The sequence below is a fragment of the Rhinoraja longicauda genome, chromosome 35, assembly GCF_053455715.1.
Source record: "Rhinoraja longicauda isolate Sanriku21f chromosome 35, sRhiLon1.1, whole genome shotgun sequence".
Classification (NCBI taxonomy): domain Eukaryota; kingdom Metazoa; phylum Chordata; class Chondrichthyes; order Rajiformes; family Arhynchobatidae; genus Rhinoraja; species Rhinoraja longicauda.
In genome coordinates this window covers 18,618,736-18,644,829 of record NC_135987.1, presented here as the reverse complement: position 1 = coordinate 18,644,829, position 26,094 = coordinate 18,618,736, and the positions used below count along the sequence as shown (strand labels likewise).

General features: G+C 43.2%; 1 protein-coding gene across 9 annotated transcripts in view; it reads left to right on the top strand.

The window, feature by feature from the left end:
• The first annotated feature begins 13,969 nt into the window (after positions 1-13,969).
• LOC144610090 (disks large homolog 5-like) overlaps positions 13,970-26,094 on the top strand; it is a 120,056-nt gene continuing 107,931 nt past the window's right edge. For 8 of the 9 annotated variants that reach the window (XM_078428626.1, XM_078428625.1, XM_078428627.1 and 5 more), the window contains exon 1: positions 13,970-14,214. The gene's annotated coding sequence lies outside the window, so the exon portion shown is untranslated. The remainder of the gene's footprint in view (positions 14,215-26,094) is intronic. The other variant, XM_078428628.1, reaches the window with a different exon arrangement.

Genomic DNA, 26,094 nt, shown 5'->3' with positions numbered 1-26,094 from the left:
TGTACAATGTGCCTTCATGTGAAAGATAAAAGAGCTGTGTTGATACATTAGTCTAACATGGTTCTCGGAATTGCGACACACTTCAAGCACAATGAATTTCTTTGATGTGTGGCCACAGTTGTCATGTATGCAAATACAGCAAACATTTTGTGCAAAATAAGGGCTTGGACCAAGATGGCAGATGTGATTTATGAAGCTTTGAGAAGTAACTGTAAAATTCAGTACACATACTCACTTCACAGTTAAGAGGAAATCTGATTTATTCTCTGCAGTTTGCTTTTTTAGTGTTTGTACAGAATAAAATACAATTTAGTCAAAAACACAAAGTGCTGGAGGAACTCAGAGGGCCAGGCAGCATTAAGCTGCTTTGGAGGAGTTGAATGCTTTTAGCTGCTGGGATAACAATTAAAATCTGAAACTTTATAATCAAAAATTGAAATTATGTTTTCTAAAACACGCTTTTTTAGCGTCAGTTTCCCAGGAAACAAAGTATTTAATAATCACTAAGGAAGAAATTTTAAAAATGTTCATGATTTTACCACAGAATAAAAATAATAAAATAGCACCTCTGATCACAATGATACTTTACTCACAGTTGCATTTTTCAATGTAACTCTGAATCACAATAACTGTCAATGAACTAGACATGTCCAGTATTATGCCAATTACCACAGGAGAGGTTGGATTAGTTTCTGTTTGTCATCAAACACACCTTCTGACATAAATATCAGACAAATCCCGTTACAAATTGTTCACACATTTAGATTTAGCTTGAAGGTAAAAACGAGGCAGTCGTCTTTTCATTTTGATTCAGCGAATAAAAAACATGAATTAAGAATAAGAAATTAACTTTTTACCAAACGATGTGCAATAAGAACTAGCAATAATCTCAACTTCATTGTAATACAACGATGTAGATTGACATACTAAATTAGGTGCGAATTTCTGAACAATAAATCTTGTTTTGGAAAAAAGAGTTCCTTCATGATATTACAATTAGATATTTTTTGAAAATAATTTCATATATGGGTTAGAAAAGCGTAATCTTAAATATTGTGTCTCTCCAACTGCTTTTTCATTGAGTTGCGTAGAAACCTGTGAGAATCAAAAGTGAATTGGGGCATTTAGATCCAATGCAAGATTGAGGAACAGCAACTCATCTTCCATCTGGGCACGTTGCAGGCTTCTGGACTCAATATTGAATCAGTCATAGAGCGCAACTCGTCCATGCCAAGCAAGCTGCCTAATCAAGCTACTCTCGCCTCTGCTTGTCCCATATCCCTCCAAACCTTTCCTATCCATGTACCTGTCCAAGTATCTGTCTTTCCGCTTACTGGTTAGCACACAACAAAAGCTTTTCACTGTACCTCGGTACACGTGACAATAAACTAAACTGAACTGAACATCTTCCCAATCATGTGTAGGAAGGAACTGCAGATGTGGTTTACATTGATAGACACAAAATGCTGGAGTAACTCAGCGGGACAGGCAGCATCTCTGGAGAGAAGGAATGGGTGACGTTTTGGGTTTCGGCTGCATGCTGTGCCTATCTTCCCATCACAGGAACCATTTGCAGATATTTTTCTGGACCCTCTCTCATTATCTTAACATCAGATTTCATTATTTCCCCTGGAGAGGAATCTTTTGAAAATAAGTATGGTTATAGTTTTCAACCAACAATGATTCTAAAATGAACCACAATAATAGACAATAGACAATAGGTGCCATTCGGCCCTTCGAGCCAGCACCGCCATTCAATGTGATCATGGCTGATCATTCTCAATCAGTACCCCGTTCCTGCCTTCTCCCCATACCCCCTGACTCCGCTATCCTTAAGAGCTCTATCTAGCTCTCTCTTGAATGTATTCAGAGAATTGGCCTCCACTGCCCTCTGAGGCAGAGAATTCCACAGATTCACAATTCTCTGACTAAAAAAGTTTTTTCCTCATCTCTGTTCTAAATTGCCTACCCCTTATTCTTAAACTGTGGCCCCTGGTTCTGGACTCCCCCAACATTGGGAACATGTTTCCTGCCTCTAACGTGTCCAACCCCTTAATAATCTTATATGTTTCGATAAGATCCCCTCTCATCCTTCTAAATTCCAGTGTATACAAACCTAGTCGCTCGAGTCTTTCAACATATGACAGTCCCGCCATTCCGGGAATTAACCTAGTAAACCTACGCTGCACGCCCTCAATAGCAAGAATATCCTTCCTCAAATTTGGAGACCAAAACTGCACACAGTACTCCAGGTGCGGTCTCACTAGGGCCCTGTACAACTGCAGAAGGACCTCTTTGCTCCTATACTCAACTCCTCTCGTTATGAATGCCAACATTCCATTGGCTTTCTTCACTGCCTGCTGTACCTGCATGCTTCCTTTCAGTGACTGATGCACTAAGACACCCAGATCACGTTGTACGTCCCTTTTTCCTAACTTGACACCATTCAAATAATAATCTGCCTTCCTATTCTTACCACCAAAGTGGATAACCTCACACTTATCCACATTAAACTGCATCTGCCATGCATCCGCCCACTCACACAACCTGTCCAAGTCACCCTGCAACCTCATAGCATCTTCCTCACAGTTCACACTGCCACCTAGCTTTGTATCATCGGCAAATTTGCTAATGGTACTTTTAATCCCTTCATCCAAGTCATTGATGTATATTGTAAATAGCTGCGGTCCCAACACCGAGCCTTGCGGTACCCACTAGTCACTGCCTGCCATTCTGAAAGGGACCCATTTATCCCCACTCTTTGCTTTCTGTCTGTCAACCAATTTTCTATCCATGTCAGTACCCTACCTCCAATACCATGTGCTCTAATTTTGCCCACTAATCTCCTATGTGGAACCTTGCCGAAGGCTTTCTGAAAGTCAAGGTACACCACATCCACCGGCTCTCCCCTGTCAATTTTCCTAGTTACATCCTCAAAGAATTCCAGAAGATTAGTTAAGCATGATTTCCCCTTCGTAAATCCTGTTACTACTATCCAAATGCTCCGCAATTTCGTCTTTTATAATTGACTCCAGCATCTTCCCCACCACTGATGTAAGACTAACTGGTCTATAATTTCCTGTTTTCTCTCTCCCTCCTTTCTTAAAAAGTGGGACATTAGCTACCCTCCAATCCACAGGAACTGATCCTGAATCTATAGAACATTGGAAAATGATCACCAATGCCTGCTTCATCCCAGGTGCCTGTTGTTCCCCTCCTATCTGTGACTTTATTTATTTTCCTCTGTATCATCTGCCTCTGTTTACCTATTTATCCATCTCATTATTTTTCTTTTCCTCTGTTTTAATGACGTTCCTTCTGTTCTTTCTTATATTTTGTCTCTATCAATTCCTCTATCTCTTTTCTCACCCTTGTTCCTATTATCCTTACGTGCATTTGATCCGGGATTGTCTTTCTTTCCATCTCTCTGTCATTTCCCTTACCCCCTGAATTTACTGATTTTGCCTATAGGTAACTAAACTCTGAGTGTGCCCTCAGTTCACATTACCATGTCACTTTACTCCATTTAACATCAGTACTAAAGCATCCCCTCTTGACAATGTTGTGGTTTATACTAAGGAACGAGCAGTCCATCCCTTGGAAGTGCTTGTACATCCAGGGCAAAATTATGATTTGAAATGACTGGGTACAGCTAATCTCCTAAAAAGGCAATACGGGGAGAAAAGATGAGGTACGAGGGTAAACTAGCCAATAATATAAAGGAGGATAGTAAAAGCTTTTTTTGGTATGTGAAGAGGAAAAAAATAGTCAAGGCAAATGTGGGTCCCTTGAAGACAGAAGCAGGGGAATTTATTATGGGGAACAAGGAAATGGCAGAAGAGTTGAACCGGTACTTTGGATCTGTCTTCACTGAGGAGGATACAAACAATCTCCCAGATGTTCTAGTGGCCAGAGATCCTAGGGTGACAGAGGAACTGGAGGAAATCCACATTAGGCAGGAAAAAGTTTTGGGTAGACTGATGGGACTCAAGGCTGATAAATCCCCAGGGCCTGATGGTCTGCATCCCAGGGTGCTTAAGGAGGTGGCTCTAGAAATTGTGGACGCATTAGTGATTATTTTCCAATGTTCTATAGATTCCGGGTCAGTTCCTGTGGATTGGAGGGTAGCTAATGTTATCCCACTTTTCAAGAAAGGAGGGAGAGAGAAAACGGGAAATTATAGACCAGTTATCAGCCATGATCACGTTGAATGGTGGTGCTGGCTCGAAGGGCCGAATGGCCTCCTCCTGCACCTATTGTCTATTTTCTATTTGTGAATGACGGGAGATGGTTGAGAGAATATGATTTGTGCACGCATCAAGGAATGAGAGCAGCAAATTGTCGACAATCCATGTTCAATAATCCATTTTAAAGTTGGTGCTTCAATTTCCTCATGAGATTGGAATCTCACTCAAGCAAAACCAAGAAATTTAGTAATACATTAATGACAAATGGATTCAGTGAACCAAAGGGTTCCATCCTGTTGACAATGCATATTACAGCATTGGCTTGCAATGTGCAGGGAGCTTCGACTTTGCTTAGATTCAATGTGGGGGTAAAGATGCTCAGCAGAATGCAGTTAAGTACACAGGTTCTACAAGGTGCAAGAGAATAGACATCAGTTTTCTAATTCATCCAAATTCCGACTCTATGAATACTTTCCTTCTAATCACTTTACTGAGAATCAATGAGAACTTTCATGACTATGGCAAGCACTTGCACACATCAAATTATTTTTATTTTGCAGGTGAGAATATGGTTCAGTCCAGAGAGAAAAAATATGTGTACAATATGAATCCATAGGTCAAGACAAAAGAAATTTTGTTATTATTTGATGCTACTTCAATTAATGGAATCTTTTATGTGAAAATGGAACTGGGCTCCCCCTCTGTGAGTTATATGACAGTTCCAAGTTTACAGCAGTTATGGAAGCACATTGGCTTTGTAATTAGAGGCATTAAACATAACAGCATGGAACTCATGCTACACTTTTACAATTTTTTTTATCTGTGAGCAATGCTGGCCATCATATTTTAGCAAACATGCCATGTCCCTACAGAGAATATACTGTAGGTGAGATTTACTAGAATTGGAGACTTCAGTAAAAAGGACGGAATAGGGTAACTCAGTAGTTCTCTTCGAAAGGCATTGGATTTGGATTTGCTTAAGATTTGATGTTCAAAACATTGATTTTTTTTGGTAAGTAATTAAAGAGAAATAGTTTTCAGCAGCTGAATATTCTTCAGTAACAGAATAAGACTTATGATAATTGATAATACGTTTAGAGATAACTTGGCGTGCCATGAGGATTTACTTGCAGAGGACAATTTCATAGGACCTTCAGAAATGATTGGGAAATGAAATAAATTGGATTGGTCTTTGAAAGAAACATGATGCGCCAAGCAGCCCTTTTCTTTGTTATATTATACTTTGTTAATTCTAATTTCTTTATTGATGAAATATGCAGTGCATTCAGTTCATGCTGGGGAGAATGACTCATCCTACAAATGGGTATTCTCGACTCCAGCACTTTTAGTATGCAGCAGGAAAGGAATATCACATCATTGAGATTTTAATTACAAAAACAGAAAACATTGGAAATGTTTAGCAGAAATATATTTTTTATAATTATACATGGCATTTATATGTTGCTAACATTGCCAGTGTTTATCATTCATATCTAACTGCCCCAGTAACAAGGGGGGATTCAATGGTACTTTATTGTTACATGTACCTAGGTACAGTGAAATACTATTTTTGCATCCCATTCCGTAAAATGGTACTATAACCAAGCATAACCAAGTACAAGAGCATAAGAATAGTAGATTAGTGGTTAACAGTTAAGTCACATTGGTGGGTCAGGAATCACATATAATCCAGACCTATTAATGGCAGCAGGTTTCCTTCTGAAAGGATTTTGATGAACTAGAAGAATCTGAATGACAATCCAGCAGTTTCATGGTCACCATTGGCAGGGCAAACATTTAGCTCCTAATTTATTTAATTATATGAACTTAAGTCCCCCAGCTGTCATGGTGGACTTCAATTAATGCCATTTCTCGATCCACGGCACAGACCTGTTAACTCTTTTACCATCCTCCAATGCTGCCTGACATGCTGAATGCTTCCAACAATCTGTTTTTATTTCAGTTTTCCAGCTTCTGCAGTTCTTTGCTTTTCCTTCAGTTACATTTTGTTCTTTGCCACACGATGACAGATTTTTAAAATGCACGTTCAACTATAATTCAAGAAATAAAACTGCAGAACCCGAATGAAAGACACAAAGTGGTGGAGTAACTCAACAGGCCAGGCAGCATCCCTGGAGAACATGAATAGGCTGATGTTTCGTATGGGGACTCTTCCTCAGACTGATGAAATTATCAGACTGATCTTCTCTCTTACAGAACATAAATGTTTTCCAGAGAAGTTGTCTGACCCTCTGAATTACTCCAACACTTTGTGCCTTTTTATGTACACCAGCATCTGCAGTTCTTTGTGTCTCGAATTGTTTAAATAAGTTTTATACTTAGGCTCAAACAAATAATGCTTACCTATATTTAGGTTGTTGATGAACCAGCTGAAGAGGTTAGGCCTGGGACACTGCCTTGTAAGTACCAATGCATATATCTTCTTGAGCAGCAATTCTCTAAGGATAAATGCTGGAATACCTGTTCTGAGCTGTCATGTAGGTGGAACTGGGCTGTTGATTAATTTCAATGTCAGAGCACCATTCTCCTGAAAGGAATATAGAAACATAGAAAAATAGGTGCAGGAGTAGGCTATTCGGCCCTTTGAGCCAGCACCGCCATTCAATATGATCATGGCTAATCATCTAAAATCAGTACCCCGTTCTTGCATTTTCCCCATATCTTGGTGCCATTTAAATCCAGATTTAAATCACCGTTCACATGGAGGACCAATGCAACCTGTCTGCCTGCTGAAGGAAGAGTAATGAACGGTCAACCTCACTCTGTACAGAGCACTGTGGTTGTGTAGGAATAATCTGGATTGGATAGACCTAGGTTAAGTGAAAGAAATATCTCCACTGTACTAAATTTACTCGATGTTGAGGTCAATATTCCAGTTTACTGTTTGAAATAGAAACTATAAATTTTATTTATACCAATGGGATGGTATAAAGTTGTAATAACAATAAATGCATTCATAAAAGTGTCAACTGAATGAACCAAATGAATTAGCATCAGCTTTTCACTAAAATTGACATGATTTAGTTTGATTAATTTAGGATTATTCTCATTACGTTACAGAGGTTAACAATACTAAATAGCCAAACTGCTGAGCTGCATAAAGTTAATGTACTGTACCTAGCGATGCTTCCAAAAATGTGTACACACAGTTCTGAGAGCAGGTTAGGATGAGCTGGTGGATATACATTTTCTCAGGAAGCTCTTTCTGAGTCATTAAAATGAAGAATATCAGACTTTAACAAAGCTGTTCGATTTGCTTGTATAATTTTACTTTGTTGGATTGAGAACTGCCGCTGAATTAGCTGACTCTAACCTCCTCCTTTAATCTCAGGGAAAACAGGTATCGAAATTGCACTTGTCTATATGCATTCGATTGTTGCCAGTTTAGCATCATAATATCTATAATCTATTTCCTTTTGGAAATGCAATTTCTGATGTTATTAACTTTTCTACATCCACAAGAGCATTAAAAAAAAAATTATAGCACTAAAGATAAAGAACAAGGATCAATTTTCGGATCACATTTAATACATTTCTGTTATAATGTAGCCTTACAATCTTTTGCTTTATTGCCGAATCCTCATTTTATAAAATCCCTCCAGGTATTTAAGGGTGCATAAATGAAAAATTACAAAATTTAATAAATGTTTCACACTTAAGCTAACAGTGATCAATTCAACTTATGAAATATGAATGAGTCATTCCAGTCATTTCCCTTCCATTCTCGTGCTCTATTGGTTATAGATTGAAACGAATTAAGTATTTATCAAGACTGTAACTCGGTATCTTAAACACAGGGAAAAGATTTTTTTTTCACAGACTTAGTGAACCTCATTTTCAAAAGCACATATTTTTTCTATTTTTTCACATTCACAGCCATCAAGAAGGACTGGCTATCTCAATAATTCCAACCAGAGACAAGACCATAAATACAGTAACACTTTTACTCTTTATTATTCATTAACCAGTTCCTATGTTCCAAATGTGTAGGAAGGAACTGCAGATGCTGGTTTACACCGAAGATAGACACAAAATGCTGGAGTAACTCAGCGGGATGGGTAGCATCTCTGCAGAGAAGGAATGGGTGATGTTTCGGATCGAGACCCTTCTTCAGACCTAATTTCTGATTTCATTAACTTCTCTTCATCTACAAGAGAATTTTAAAAATAATTACAGCAAAGCTAAGAATTAAATATAAAGAACGTATCAATTTGGGATCACAATTAATGCATTTCTGTATTATGCTGGATAATAAAAAATACTGGAGTAACTCAGCGGTTCCGGCAGCATCTCTGGAGAAAAGTGACCTTTCGGGTTGGGACCGTTGTTTGGACTCACTTAATCCCCTATTCCAAGATTTTTTGCATCCTACTGATTACATTTTTACTGACATATCCATCAGGAATTTCTGCACTTAATACTCTGACATTGCACAATGTTTCATGCTTTGAGGAGTGCCACAAGATGGTGCACTAACTTCATTATGCACGATTTTAATGCGTACTGAAGTCAAACTATCAGATGATTTCTTAATCATTGCACTGCAAAATTATCATCTAAAAAAACATATCTTTGTTTCTTATTCTCACTGTTCTCGCCCCTATTTTTAGATTTTCTCCTTCCCTATTCTTTTCAATTATCTGTAACTTAGAAGGCATGGATAGGAATGGCATCTGAAGCAACAATAAATTATTCTGATCAACATCTTGGAGACGACTAAAATCTTTGAGGTCCAATCGACTGCTTTGAAAATATCCAATGCCCTGGTCTCCACAACCATCTGTGGCAATGAATTCCACAGATTCACCACCCTCTGGTCAAAGAAATTCCTCCTATTCTTCATTTAAAAGGCAAGTCCTTTTACTCTGAGACTGTGCCCTCTGGATCTAGATTCTCCAATTACTGGAAACATCCTTTCCACATCCACTCTATCTAGGCCTTTCATCATCCGGTAGGTTTCAATGAGATGCCTCTCATCCTTCTAAAGTGCAGCGGGTGCAGCCCCAGAGCCTTTAAACGCTCCTCATACGTTAACCCAATCATCTCCAGTATCATTCTCTTAAACCTCCTCTGGACCCTCTCCAAAGCCAGCACATCCTTTGTCAGATGTGGGCTCAAAACTGCTCATCATATTTCAAATGTGGCCTCGCTAGTGCCTGACAAAGTGCCCCGAAACATCATCCTTAATAATGAACTGTACATTTTCCCCTGACAGAAGTCAGACTAACTTGCCTATAATTTCCTTTCTTTTGCCTCGCTCCCTTCTTAAACAGTAGTCACAATTGCGATATTGTATTCAAGTACATGTTGCATTCATACTGTTTACTTTAAAGGCACTGAGTGGTAGGCTGGGTGAAAGCTAGCACATTGTACAGAAGGCACAATCTGCTATTCCCATCTAGGTGGAAACATGAGGGTTTTAGTTTGCCGAATATACTAGAAGAGTAAAAAAGGGCCAGGAAAATTTGAGGCTGAGAAAGAATACCAGATTCATCTGCAGTATTTGTGAGTGACTGTGTGACAAGGGTTTGAAATATTAAGTTACATTAGTTAAATCCCCCTGCAGTTTTGGCTACTGAATATTAAACTTGTGAGTCAATAGATTATGTTTCTACACAGAAACAGCCAGTTGTCCGCGAACCAATTTTCCCACTATCAAATGAATATTGAGGACTATTCACAAGTGGTTTCTGAGATTAATTGCTCTTAAGACAATTATCTTGGCATTTTATTTTAAGTACGGGGTCTCCCTTTTCTCTGAATATAGGTGAGTCAGTGACCCTTGACTGATGCCTGTTCATAGAGTGTGTCTCCAGCATCTGCAGAAAAGAAGTAATTCACTGGTTCTTCAATTATCGGAGGAAGGTTGTCGTGACCGGATCAGAGTGCCACAAATCTGTATGGTAGTTAAATTGCAAATATGCCTCTACACCCCACTGACAAAACAAAGGTGAAAGTCATTGTTCATCATTTTCTCTTGAAGTTGAGCAAAGGTTAATAATAGAATCTCTGTATTTCTTAACAGCTACCACCCCCCCCCCCCCCCCCCCCAACTGACCCTGACCTCTCCATGCTAATGTTATTTGGTCAGCACAAATTGGACCTTTTCGTAATGAAAACCTAGAAAAATATATTTGTGGAAATTCCCCATTAAGTTTATTTCCTGGTCAACCTTGCTCCTACCATTGAAATTATTTCAAGTATACTTATCCCTGTTGAGAAGAAATAAAACAACGTGCATTCAAACAGCATCTTCCTTCAACACTGCAATGTCCCAGATAAAACAATGTAGTTTAGTGATTCTGGTTCAAAGCTAAATATTGGCAAGGATTAGATAGGTTTGTGACATTACCACTACCCTTCCAAGATCATTCATTCTCTGTGGGAACTATTTTCCAGTCTCTTGCTCCTCTCTGCCTCTGCATTCTGAGCCTGTTTGACCTATTGCACTTGGTATTGACTCCACTTTGCACAGCCACTGAGATCAACAAAGCTGATCAACAAAGCTGATGTTGGTTCGATGGTATGAGCCTTTAAAGTTGAAATGTATGGAAATAAGTTCTTGAACGAATTGCCTGAAATGCTTGGTGGGACAAAATGAACACATAAGCTGGGGTATTGTCTGATTCACCTCAATGTCCTCAATTGTGGACATTGGGCTTTGTCTATAGAACTGATGCATTATCATGTTGAAAACTACATTCTGCACTCCATATCTTCCCCATTGCTCTATCTATTGTTCTTGAGCCTGGCTTGATTATATTTATATTTAGTGTATCGGATCTGTTTGGATAACATGCAAAACAAAGATTTTCACTGTACCTCAGTACACGTGACAATAATAAACCTAAACCTAATAGTTATAAGTAGCTTGTGATGAATGCTTTAAAAATTAACTCCTAGACCACACATCCATTTCCTCCAGCTTCTCTTTCTGCTCTTAGACTGGTGTTGCACCATGTTCCCTCCATTTCAGAATAATGCAGCAGGACCATACGGAATCTCCATAATACCTAATCCAAACAGCCATATCGTTGTCCAACGACATAACAGCTACATTTGAGGTATGAGTTTGTGATATTTTGCAGAAGAACGTTTATTAGTGGGGCTACATGCCTTGTTTACAGATCTTCCAACAGCCATTGAATAGGGCAGCATGGTGGCGCAGCGGTGGAGTTGCTGTGTTACAGCTCTGGGGATCCTGACTATGGGTGCTGTCTGTACGGAGTTTGTACATCCTCCCCGTGACCTGCGTGGGTTTTCTTTGAGATCTTCGGTTTCCTCCCACACTCCACAAAGATGTACAGGTTTGTAGGTTAATTGGTTTGGCATAACTGTAAATTGTCCCTAGTGTGTGTAGGATCGTGTTAATGTGTGGGAATCGCTGGTTGGTGCCGACTCGGTGGGCCGAAGGGTCTGTTTCCATGCTGTATCTCTAAACTAAACTAAACTAAAATTCATCATGAACTGAGGGTACCATGAAATGATTTGTATTTTCTGGATAATAAGCATTTATTTACATCATGTTGTGGGCAGTATCATCAATTGAATGGATGTTACTTTTATTCATGGAGATAAAGAGGAATATATTAGTACATTCCACTATTTGAGGCAGGAGAGAGGGGTCAAGAAAACATCAGCTTCAACCTTTACAACTGTCCAATGGATATGAGATTCTTTTGGCTTGTTTGGATGATAGTGGGGTGTGGATATTTAACAAACCATGGTACTCGCAGTTCAGGAAACCATTCAAATAGGGAAGCAAACAATATGTGGCATCAAAGATTCAACTTTTTATAGTTTATGTAAATAACTTTGATGAAGTGGTATAGTTGCCATAACTGATAATGATACAAAGATAGGCAGGAAAGTAAGTTGTGAAGAGACGTGAGAAGGATAAAATGGGATGTAGATAGGTTCAGTGAGTAGTCAAAGATCCATCAAATGGTGTGCATTGTAGGAAAATGTTAACTTGGTCATTACTATAAATGTAGAAAAATATGAATTTGTCAGTTATCTAAGTTAAAGAGGATCTTAATGAAAAGCGCAATATTTTTAAAGGGGTGAATAGGGTAGATTTGTGGAAAATGTTACCTCTGGTTGAGGAATCTAGAACTAGGGGACACAGTCTCAAAATAAGAGATAGGCTATTTAGAACTGAAAAGAGGAGAAATTTCTTTCGACAGAGGATGGTGTACTTTGGATTTCTCCATTTTGCGGGGCTGTGAGGAATTGATTTCATTTCAAACTACGATTTTATTTTAAAATATTAATTAAGAGATTCTGGGTGATATGGTGATTAAAGGTGGAATAGGTTCCAGGGACTAAATGGCCTACTCCTAGTCTAATTTCTTGCATTCTCATTTCAGATCTACAACATCCACAGTATTTTTATGAAACTTACATTTGTAAACATATTCCAGTCTGTGAGAATGTTTTCTGCTCTGATCAAATTTCAACATGTATTGAATTTGGCTGGAAAGCAATTTGGGGCCCCGATAGGGACAGATAAGGAGCAATATGCATAACCATCTGCTTTTAATATGAAAAATCTTGCTTCTACTGACTGCTGGACAACCAATGACATAAAATTAATGATAGCTATTTTGAATTGGGATGAAACTTTGTGAATCTGTGGAATTCATTGCCAGACATAGGTCATTGGATATTTTTAAGGCAGAGACTGACAAATTCTTGATTAGAAAGTGTATCTGGAGATGGCAGGAGAGATGGGTTGAGAGGGTTCAGCCATGATTGAATTGCAGAGTAGACTTGATGGGCCGAATGGCCTAATTCTGCTCCTAAAACTTATGAACCTAGTCAAATAATTCCCAAGTAACGATGAAATAAAAGACAGGAAATAGTAGTTTTTGGGACTGACAACAATTAATTGCTCGTTGGGAAAACTGGCTTGGTATCATTTTTCATTTGGTTTAATAGACAATAGGTGCAGGAGTAGGCCATTCGGCCCTTCGAGCCAGCACCACCAATGTGATCATGGCTGATCATTCTCAATCAGTACCCCGTTCCTGGGAATTTCTTTAGTCAGAGGGTGGTGAATCTGTGGATTTCATTGCCACAACACAGACGGCTGTGGAGGTGAAGTCAATGGATATTTTTAAGGCGGAGATAGGTCTGAAGAAGAAGAGTCTCGACCCCAAAAAAGGTCACCCATTCCATCTCTCCAGAGATGCCGCCGTCCCACTGAGTTACTCCGGCATTTTGTGCCTATCTTTGGTTTAAACCAGCATCTGCAGTTCCTTCTTACACACTGATAGATTCTTGTTTAGTGTGGGTGTCAGGGGGTTATGGGGAGAAGAATGGGATTAGCAGGAGAGATAGATGGATCAGTCATGTCATGATTGAATGGCGGAGTGGACTCGATGGGCTGAACGGTCTTACTTCTTCTCCTATAACGTGTGCACAATTTGGACAGATGGGGGCCAGAAGCTGCCTGCGTGAGATCCTTCAGCCCCATACATAAGGGAGAGCGCTGGTGTCATTGAAAGTTGAGAGCTTACTCTTCGCGTCGTCCATGCCACCCGTTCCACCGCCGGCGCCTCCCGCTCTCGGCGCGCAGGCGCACTGAAGAAATCGAGGGAGGGAGGGCGGTTGGCGCGGCCGGCAGCGGCGCGTGCGCAGTGAGGAAGTCGGAGCCCGTCATTGACGGTCCCGGCAGGCAGCCGGCAGCGGTGCATGCGCAGAGCGCAGTCCCGGGGATTCTCAGTGCGCGGGCGGGTCGAGCGGCGCAGGCGCAGTGAGCGGCTCGGTGTGCCGGCCGGCCGTCCGTCCGTCCGTACACCGCGCGTGCGCGCAGGGGCAGCGGTCAGGCAGCGGCCGAGCGGAGAGGACGAGCGCGCCCTCGGGAGCGGGAATGGGGCCGGGCAGCGGCCTCTGGCACCGGCACCGAGCAGCGCCGCCTCCCCACAGCCGCACCACGTCCACGCCTCCGCGCTGCAGATAACAGCGGAACGGCGCCGCTCTCGGGCCGCTGCGGAGAGTTGAGGTGAGAGAAGACACGAGCGAGCGAGGAGGCAACGGGCCGCCCGGGGGCAGGGCAGGGCAGGGTGGGTGGGTGGGCGAGCGAGGGCTGCGTGTATGGACCCGCGCGTCAAACCCCCACCACACACACACACACACTCTCACACACACTTACACCCCACACTCACTCACTCTCTCATACCCCACACACACTCACACCTCACACCCCCACCACACACACACACACACACACACACACACACACACTCTCACACTCACACACACTTACACCCGCACACTCACACACACTCACACCCCCACCACACACACACACACTCTCACACTCACACACACTTACACCCCGCACACTCACACACACTTGCACCCCGCACACTCACACACTCTCACACCCCACAGACACACCCACACCACAGACACACCCCACACACTCTCTCATACCCCACACACTCTCTCATACCCCACACACACACACACACTCACACCACACACACTCTCATACCCCATACTCACACACTCTCACACACCCCACAAGCACACTCACACTCTCACACCCCACACTCACCACTCACACACACACACAAACACACTCTCACACCCCACACTTACACTCTCACACACACGCTCTCACAGACATGCATGCTTGCACACATTCTCACACTCATTCACGCACGCACACACACCCACCCCACTCACACACACACTCTCCCGCACAAATACACTCTCACATGCACACCCACCCACACGCACGCACACCTGTACACGCCCACCTGCATCCCCCACAGACACACTCACCCCACTCACACAGACACACCCCACCCGCACACACACCACACACCCCACCGGCGCATGCACCCCACCGGCGCACGCATCCCACCCGCGCACACGCACCCCACCCGCACATACACATCCCACCCACATACACACCCCCCCCCACCTGAACACACCACCCGCACACTCACGCATGCACACTCTCATACACCCCACATTCACACGCACACCACCCTCAGCCCGCACACACACACGCATACACACCCCACCCACACGTGCACACACACTTCCTACCCTATCCACAGACACACATACCCCACCCACATACAGACATATACACACGTATACACACCCTCACGTATACACATGCACCCACCCCACTTACCCCTTCAACACAACCCCATCCACAAATGCACACACCCATGTCACCCCTCAACCCCCTCCTGCACGACAGACCCCTTTGACACCCCACCCAACCTGTCACCTGTCCTCCAGCACCCTCTCTGCACATCAAACCATCAACACAACATCCTTCCTGCACCCTCAATAACTTCTTGCACCTACCACAGAACAACCCACCCTCTACGCAACAACACTGCACCTTCCCTGTGCGTCAACACATCTGCACCCATCCTTCTTATGGAGTCTACTCACTAACACCATCTACCAGACAACACACACTAATACTTTATACATGCCCCCTTGCAGTCTTCTGACAGATCATCCCCCTCAACTCCCCCTCTGACAGTTGGTTGAGGGCACCAACCCCCTCTTGGTTTCCATGATGCACCTTTTGGGCCCATTTGCTCCCACTCCATTCCCTCACTTTGCCCTCATCTACCGTTCATCTGGCGTGTGTGTATGGTGGCATAAGGACACGAATATTCATGAGTTTTCTTGGGGGCGTCTATTGACTTGTGAAATCTGTCATTCATATGTTGTATATCTTTGTGTAAGGGAGTAATTAAGTTGTGATTGAGAACCTGACTGAAATGTATTTGTTTAACAAAACATAAGCTTGTTTGTGGAATTGTTTCGTTGTACACTAGTCTGATTTAGAAACAGGACTTATTTTTCCAAGAATGTCTGATTTGCCTCCATGGGTGCCTGACTTTGTGCACATTTATTTATGTGTAACTTTCTGCATGAGAATGGTGTACGTTTTGACATTGGAGGAACTGTCTCCATCTATATCAGTGTATAGCTCAATGAAAGTTTGTCTGTGCAGGTCATTCTGATCGAGTGTTTTCAAATTATGAGCATAAAACTAATCTATAGTTATGAATGCATATTTGGATTGCTTATTTCCATGTCTGAGGATGAGACAGCTTTTACCTATTGGTACAGCAATACACCTTGTTTGAGAGATCCTGGAGTGAGAATGAAATGCACCATGCTTACAATTTACCTGAAAGTGATATTATTTGTTGGCTTTGACATTTTGAATGAGCATGTGAGATTACAGAAGTGCATACTTTCTAATGAGAATGATATATTTTATCTGTTAGTCTCTGTCAATATCTATGGGTGATTCTGTACTTAGGCCTCTGTGAAGCCATGCACTTGGCTACACATGACTGAACCTGCCAGGCTACTTTGCGCTGGCTATGTAATTGTGTGTAACTGTGCCAGGATCTGTACATTTCCTTATGTATGAGAAGGCTTGTGCGTGAGTGCAGGAGCTATGCAATATCCACCATTTGTATAAAAAGATTATCTAACTCTAAATCTATGTGAACATATCCAGTTGATTTTTATATGTCTGGCTCGGCATAACATATGTCTATATGTCTGGCTCCGCATAACATATCTGGAGCGCAATGATGTTGTGGCTTTGTTTGGATGTTAATGTGAGAATGATTATTTGGATGAAAGAAAGATTCTTTGCATGTAGGTTGTGTATCTTTCTGTTTGAATGCTTTTATGTACAAAGGCGAGGCTGCAGCTGCTAGCGAGAATGAGAGAGGATGATATTTCATTTATGGCTACCTGTGAGCCATTGAAGAAAGAAACATGTTTTCCTGTCAATTTGAAGATGCAAATAAAACTAAAGCATTCATTTTGCATTTGTACATTACAAGTAATTAATATTTTGTTCAGATCTCATTGTTTTAAATTTTGCTGGTTGCTTGTAAAGCACACAATTTTACACCCTACGACAATTTACAAGGTGTCAATTTAAATTATGGATTGAGTGAACAGTCTATTCCTTGGCATTGAGTTTAAAGGATGATATAGTTGGGTTGTATCAAGTCATAAAATCGAGTAAGTAAATGGTTCTTGAGCTGGAACTGGGAATATTTACAACAACAAGAGTGACATTTAGCTACTGTCAATTCTGTTATCCTGTTAGTAACAGATCTGGTGAAAATCTGGAAGAATGTGGAGTGTAATGGAAGATTCTGAATGTAGAATCAAAGTGATTAAAAGTGTGGATGTTTTGGAGTTGAGAGGAAATTGAAAAAATATAAAGACTAATATCTATCTTCCTGAAGGTGAACAATTTATTTTTCTTTTAAATTCTCTTTGCTCAGTTTATGAATTAATATTAAAAAATAGGAGCTGTAAACCACTTTCACAAACTATTGCACTTAAGAAATATAGCTTAAGAATATATTTAACTAACGAGTGGCATTTCCCAAAAGCAGCAGTGTAAATCAGAACTTTATATATTTCAAATATATACTTCATACTATATAGCATATACAATTAGTACACATCTTTCACGACACTCACGATGCCAATAGTTCAGTGCATTCTCATACGGTGCACCAGAGCCTTGCATGTTTTCTTTGTAAATATTGCACCATTGAAACATTTAAGAAGCTGTTACACAGGGCTCAGTCCCTCAATGTCCAGGACTGGCAAGAGCCTTTTCTATCATCCTTTTCAATGGAACCTTTATGACTGCACCAAGCTTTGTTGTGTTCTTCAGCACATACATATTCCTGCACTTTCGAGTGGTCCAATTCACACTATTTGCATGTGGACATTCCCTTTTACCCAAAGACCAACAGTTTTGTCAGACCAACTGTGTCTTATGTCAAGTAAATTATCTAACAGCAGTAGTTGATGTTTGTCTCAGGATATGAGCTCACAGAGTACCCAGTTACACAATTGCTTAGTGAATCTTGCCGAGGACCATTGGATCCTTATCCAGAGTGTGGCAAATGCACATTCCATAAGGCATTGAACAGATCCACACCATAGCCATTTCAAGGACAGCTTGTAAAAGGAGTTATCTCACTTATAGCCAAGTGATGTCTTGGTGCTTGTCTATGGGTGAGGCATTCTGCCAAATGACTGGTAGTCTGCTCGGGCAACCATCCTTCAGGTTCCTGGTTGTGCTGCTGTCGGCTCCTCCTACATTTCATGCTGAGTACTGCCTGATAGACTTGTGAAGAAGAGGTGTTTTTCTGCAGAAGCGTTCCTACGAAGGACAGGTAGTGTGGCAAGGTCCAGAAGCTTTGTGTAGCGGAGGCCCATCCTTTATACCAGAGACCGGTGGAACCTCCACACATGGTAATGTTTGGTGTATTTGTACTTGACTATGCACAGTTTGATACAGCAACCATTAAAGGTGGCCATCAGGAGAAGGGCTATGTTGAATATATATTCTCTTTTTCTCTGGAGAACTTAAACATTGAATGGATATGATCCATTCTGAATCTCGAGGTGAAACAAATGGTTCAGGTGATTGCGACTGAGCAGGAATGGTATATGGGCCACGCTTCTGCCACATACTGCAATACCAAAAGCAGCTCTTGCATGATGACCAGGTTTTTGCTCGCCATCAAGTAAGAGAACTGCTCCCACATTCCCAGTTTCTGTTTCACCTTGGCTGCCTAGTCCAGCCAATTCTTGGCATTTCATGGCTCCACTGAACCAGATTTGCCATACCTTCAGATTGTCTAATGTAATGTTGGATGGTGCAGATAATCAGTCAGACTATTTGTTCATATATCGGTCTTCACTCTCACTGAGATTGACCCTGGCCCTTGAGGAGAGTAGTCACAGCCGTTGGTCAGATTGTGAACTGACAGAACATTTGAGCAGAAAATGGTTATTTATGTACAGGGAGGATTTGATGTGAGTGCCCTACTGCCTGGCATTCTCACCCCTATTGTACCTATGGGCTTCAAGATGGATTCAGCAAGAGGCTTGATACAACATGCAAGCAAGTCAGAGAAGAGTACACAGCTTACATGACTAATTTGATTGGGACGATTTCAGTTTTCTATCTGTTAATTTGAATTGAGCGATTGATGTCTGTGGAACGCAGTTGTATATTATTCCTGTTTCCTTCTCCAAAAGCCCATTTTGGATAGCTTTTACATGTTATAGACAATAGACAATAGGTGCAGGAGGAGGCCATTTGGCCCTTCGAGCCAGCACCGCCATTCAATGTGATCATGGCTGATCATTCTCAATCAGTACCCCGTGCCTGCCTTCTCCGCATACCCCCTGACTCCGCTATCCTTAAGAGCTCTATCCAGCTCTCTCTTGAATGCAATGAATGTTCAATAATGTATCAAAAGCTTTCTCCTGGTGCAATCTGACCATGCATGTGTTCATTCTCCTGTCCAGCATGTGCCTCTGAACAGTGCATTGCCGTCAGAGATTTTACGCTGGGTATGGCAATCCATCTGACTCAACTGATGACGACCTCGGACCGCATCTTGTAATCCACATTCATCAGTGATATGGGCCAACAATTTCTGATGTCCTCCATTTCCCCTTTCTGTTTATAGATGAAGGTGATGTTGTTGTTCCTCATGGATTCTGATGTGATGCCTGCTAAAAGCATAGTGTAAGAAAATAACTGCAGATGCTGGTACAAATCGATTTATTCACAAAATGCTGGAGTAACTCAGCAGGTCAGGCAGCATCTCGGGAGAGAAGGAATGGGTGACGTTTCGGGTGGAGACCCTTCTTCAGACTGATGTCGGGGGTGGGACAAAGGAAGGATATAGGTGGAGACAGGAAGATAGAGGGAGATCTGGGAAGGAGGAGGGGAAGGGAGGGACAGAGGAGCTATCTGAAGTTGGAGAAGTCGACGTTCATACCACCGGGCCGCAAACTGCCCAGGCGAAATATGAGGTGCTGCTCCTCCAACTTCCGGCGGGCCTCACCATGGCACTGGAGGAGGCCCATGACAGAGAGGTCAGACTGGGAATGGGAGGGGGAGTTAAAGTGCTGGGCCACCGGGAGATCAGTTGCGTTAATGCGGACCGAGCGCAGGTGTTCAGCGAAGCGATCGCCTAGCCTGCGCTTGGTTTCGCCGATATAGATAAGTTGACATCTAGAGCAGCGGATGCAATAGATGAGGTTGGAGGAGGTGCAGGTGAACCTCTGTCTCACCTGGAAAGAATGTTTGGGTCCTTTGATGGAGTTGAGGGGGGAGGTAAAGGGACAGGTGTTGCATCTCGTGCGGTTGCAAGGGAAAGTGCCCGGGGTTAGGGTGGTTTGGGTAGGAAGGGACGAGTGGACCAGGGAGTTGCGGAGGGAACGGTCTCTGCGGAACGCAGAGAGGGGAGGGGATGGGAAGATATGGCCAGTGGTGGGGTCCTGTTGTAGGTGACGGAAATGTTGGTGGATAATATGTTGGATCCGCTGGCTGGTGGGGTGGAAGGTGAGAACGAGGGGGATCCTGTCCTTGTTGCGAGTGTGGGGATGGGGAGCAAGAGCGGAGCTGTGGGATGTAGAAGAGACCCTAGTGAGAGCCTCATCTATAATGGAGGAGGGGAAGCCCCGTTTTCTGAAAAACGAGGACATCTCGGAAGCCCTAGTGTGAAACACCTCATCCCGGGCGCAGATGCGGCGTAGACGGAGGAATTGGGAGTAGGGGATAGACTTTTTGCAGGGGACCGGGTGGGAAGAAGTGTAGTCCAGATAGCTGTGCGAGTCGGTGGGCTTGTAATAAATGTCCGTCACTAGGTTTTCTCCTGTGATGGAGATGGTGAGGTCCAGAAACGGGAGGGAGATGTCAGAGATAGTCCAGGTCTATTTAAGAGCAGGATGGAAATTGGAGGTGAAGTGTATAAAGTCAGTGAGTTCTGCATGGGTGTAAGAGGTAGCACCAATGCAGTCGTCGATGTAGCGGAGGTAGAGTTCGGGGATGGGGCCAGTGTACGTCTGGAACAGGGATTGTTCGACGTACCCACAAAGAGGCAGGCGTAGCTAGGGCCCATGCGAGTGCCCATAGCCACGCCTCTGGTTTGGAGGAAGTGGGAGGAGTCAAAGGAGAAGTTGTTGAGGGTAAGAACCATCTCTGCTAGGCGGTCGATGGGGATTGGCTGGTTCTACGGTCGAGGAAGAAACGGACGGCTTCGAGACCATCCTTGTGGGGGATGGAAGTGTAGAGTGACTGGACATCCATGGTGAAAATGAGGGAGTGGGGGCCTGGGAACCGGAAGTTATCCAGGAGATGGAGAGCGTGTGAGGTGTCTTGGACGTAGGTGGGGAGGGATTTGACCAGGGGGGATAGGATGGAGTCGAGGTAGGTAGAGATAAGTTCGGTGGGGCATGAGCAGGCAGAGACAATGGGTCTGCCGGGACAATTGTGTTTGTGGATTTTGGGTAGGAGGTAGAATCGGGCCGTGCGGGGCTGGGGAACTATGAGATTGGAGGCACTGAGGGGTAGTTCGCCGGAGTTGGTGAGGTCGGTGATGGTGCTGGTGATGAAGGTCTGGTGTTTATCGGTGGGGTCATGGTCCAGGGATAGGTAGGAAGAGGTGTCTGATAGTTGTCGTCTGGCCTCGGTGCGGTAGAGGTCAGCACGCCAGACTACCACAGCCCCTCCCTTGTCAGCGGGTTTAATTATTAAGTCCGGGTTGTTGCGGAGTGAGTTGAGGGCTGCACGTTCAGGAGGGGAGAGGTTGGAGTTAGTCAGGGGAGTGGAAAATTTGAGGCGGCCGATGTCACGCCGGCAGTTTGAAATAAAAAGTTCTAGTGGGGGTAGTAGGCCATACTGGGGGGTAAAAGTGGAGGGGGTCCGTTGGAGACGGGAGAAGGGGTCATCAGTGGTGGGTCGGGACTCTTTGCCATGGAAAAAGGCTCGGAGGCGGAGGCGGCGGAAGAAGAGCTCCACGTCATGGCGGACGCGGAACTCGTTGATGTGGGGGCGGAGGGGAACAAAGGTAAGGCCTCTGCTGAGGACCGACCGTTCGGTGTCTGAAAGGGGGAGGTCAGGGGGGATGGTGAACACCCGGCAATGGTGGGGGTTGGATGGAGGCAGGGGGGCAGGTGGAGGGGATGTATGGTGGGGGGTTGGTGGGTTAGCTGGGCAGAGGGGGGCATGAGAACCGATGTGGGGAGTACTGGGGGTCGCCTGGCTGGAGGGGGAAGGGGGAGAGCCAGTGGAACCCCTGCTGCAGTTACCTGTAGTAGAGGGTGGGCAGTAGGACCCAGCAGTGCTGAGGGGTGTTGTGTTGTGTTGTGTTGTGCACTGCCAGCATGTCCAGGACCATCCAGTCCCCCAGAGCCAAATTCTCCCAGGTGATTTACTGCATTAAAGAAAGAAACTGAAACCATTGGAAGTACTCAGCATGTCGGGTGGTATCTGTGGGAAGAAAAACAGTTAGGCAGGCAGTGAAGAAAGCTAATGGAATGCTGGCCTTCATAACAAGAGGAGTTGAGTATAGGAGCAAAGAGGTCCTTCTGCAGTTGTACAGGGCCCTAGTGAGACCACACCTGGAGTATTGTGTGCAGTTTTGTTCTCCAAATTTGAGGAAGGACATTCTTACTATTGAGGGAGTGCAGCGTAGGTTCACGTGGTTAATTCCCGGAATGGCGGGACTGTCGTATGTTGAAAGACTGGAGCGACTGGGCTTGTATACTCTGGAATTTAGAAGCATGAGAGGGGATCTTATTGAAACATATAAGATTATTAAGAGATTGGACACGCTAGAGGCAGGAAACATGTTCCCAATGTTGGGGGAGTCCCGAACCAGGGGCCACAGTTTAAGAATAAGGAGTAGGCCATTTAGAATGGAGATGAGGAAAAACTTTTTCACTCAGAGATTGGGTAGCTGTGGAACTCTCTGCCTCAGAAGGCTGTGGAGGCCAATTCCCTGGATGCTTTCAAGAGTGAGTTAGATAGAGCTCTTAATGATAGCGGAGTCAAGGGATATGGGGAGAAGACAGGAACGGGGTACTGATTGTGGATGATCAGCCATGATCATGGTGAATGGCGGTGCTGGCTTGAAGGGCCGAATGCCCTCCGCCTGCACCTATTGTCTACTATCTATTGTCTATAACGTTTCACGTTGAAGACTCCTTGCCAGAATTGGGAAAGAAAGAAAAGAAGCCTGATAAGCTGCAGGAAGGGGGAATGTCTTTGACTGAGTAAAACTGGGATAACCATGGGGATAGCAGTTATCCGGTGAATGAGTGAATGGGAGCAGTTAAAGAGTGTAAACATAGACAAAAGAATGCAGGAGTTGTGAAATGCAGAGTAGGAAGATGTGCCCAGCAGATCAGGGTGAGAATGTCTTCACTTCAAAAGGGAAAAATAAGATTTTTAAAAAAACCAACCAAGCTGAGCCAATATTTCAGTTGGATGACTGATACAGACAAATCCGGAAGTTGTTCGATATTGAGTCCAGCATTTAAGCATTTTCGCTGCAATCAAGGTCGTAAGCACACATTTAATATGTCAGAGTGATCAGTATGGGAAATGTGAAAGATTTTGCTGGAGGGGTCATTATTGACTAGAATCCAGGAATAGTCAGTTCCCTCTAGTTTGCATTGAAATAATGCCATGGATTTTTTTTTCATCCACATTGGAGTGCAGACGGGATTTTGGTTTAACTACTTGTATTTTACTGAGTACTCCATTGGAGAAGATGGCAGGGGAAGAGAAAAGACATTCTGGCCTTCCATTACAGTGAGGAGGTGACTGGAGGAGACTCACTGTGTTTCTTTTTTTTTTTTTTTTTGTGTTGGTTTGTGATTGTGTGTGTTATTGCTTATTTTTATTGCTCTTATTGTTGGACTGTGGGTAATGGAATTTCGTCCAAAAGAGTTGTTTTTTTGGATGACAATAAAGGTTATTCTGATTCTGATTCTGAAGTGAGTGTGTCATGTTACCTCAGCTTCACATCTGCAGGAAAGTATGACCAGCTTCTGTTTATTCACATCCTATCTATAACATTGTCACTCATGAAAGGACTTCGGACATTCGCCAGTCAGAGCTTTGGGAAGTGAGGCTGGATTTTCATCTCATCGCTGTTGAACGTTTGTCCTCGAATTTCAAAGCATTTGGATTGCAGTGATTCATTTGACTTCTCAGTAACAGGACAGAATGGAGAATATTGAAGCAACCACAAAATCCTGGTATATTTTAAGCTCTTGTAGCTGGATAAATTATTTTGGAATACAATCTGACAAAAACTAATTGCAGGCACTCCTCGACTTATGTAATAGGCAAGTTACGTAAACTTGCACTGAGTAAACAATTCATAATAGCTAGTTCCGCTTCCTGAATGTCCTGTGCTATTGCAACAGGAGAATGGTGAGGGCTTCCCATCTGCTTCTTAGATATAAAAGCATTGCCTGAGCTCGCTTCTCTTCTAGTTTTGGCCACTGTTGGTGCGACACTGGGATGGCGAGGAAGGCGGTGGAGAGCAACCCCCGACTGAGTCGCCGATCTCTTCCGCAAGGTTCCCTGCTTCAAAACGAGCTCACTGACCAGCTGACACAGCTGTTGTGACTCACGTTGCAGCCATGGCTGACAGCGCTTTCTTCAGGCCCTCAAGTCCTGCAACATCCTCCTAAATCTTTCCTGCATTCTTTTCAGCTTAACATCATCCTTGCTATAAACGGACCAAAACTGAACACAATACTCCAAATGCAGCCTCACAATGACTTGTACAACTGTAGCATAACATCCTAACTTCTATATGTAAGAAAGGAACTGCAGATGCTGGTTTAAATCGAAGGTAGACACAAAATGCTGGTGTAACTCAGCGGGATAGGCAGCATCTCTGGAGAGAAGGAATGGGTGACGTTTCGGGTCGACACCCTTCTCTCTTCATTACCCTGACTTATGAAGGCCAATGTATAGAAAGCCTTCTTGACCGCCCTTTATTGTGACACCACTTTCAGGGAATTGTGCACCTACACTCCTTGAACTCTCTGCTTTATAACAGTCCCCCGGGCACTGCCAATCACCGTGCACGTCCTGCCCTGGTTTGACTTGCTAAAATGCAACACCTTGCATTTAACTCCATTATCCATTCCTCAGCCTACTTGCCCAGCTGAACATAGTCCTGCTGTAATTTTTGTTAATCATCTTTGTCATCTATGAATCCACCCTCTTTATTTTATTTTATTTTATTTGATTTCAGTTTTATTAATGTTTATTATTTGATTCAATTATGTTATTTAAAAAAGTTTGTTATTGTTTGCATGTAACAATATTTGCAAACGTCAGAAATTCAAAGATTGACAGATGTCAAAATCAAAGCATTTATGCAGTGGTTGTATGCCACATCAGGTGGGCCAGATGGAAACTTCTTTAAGCTACCACTACCTAGTTTGCCATGTCCAGCATGCTGTCCAGAGACTAGTGGCTCCCAGCCATTTTTGAATGAAAGTCTCACTTGTTCACATGATAAAATATTCGCCACATCGTTATAAACATCTGATGATGTTACAGTATATTCTCTCTTTGAAAACTTGGGAATCCCCAAAACCCCTCCAAAGATCAAAAATTTTATGGATCCTCGAAATCTTCGATACACAACACTCTCTAACCTCAGCCAGGGTATATATACTAGGGAATGGCAGGAGAGGTAGAAAAAGAATTGGAATTGAAGATGGAGGCTGTTCACAGCAAGTTAAGAACTGCTGCTTTCGGGGAATGATGCTGGAATGTGAAACTCGGCCTGACTGTACTCTATCCCACTCGAGTGGTATTTTACAAAAATGAAGAACACCAATGGGTTAACGTGCTCTTCGATTGAAAAGGACAGTGGACATTTGCACAAGTTATTTGCTGGAGTCAAGTCAAAGAGTGTCCACCACTTTTATTGTACAAAGGACTTTTTGTTGGCTTGAAGGGTTGCAAAAATCAATTTTTCCTCCATTATAAAGGCAGTGCATTTTTCTGTCT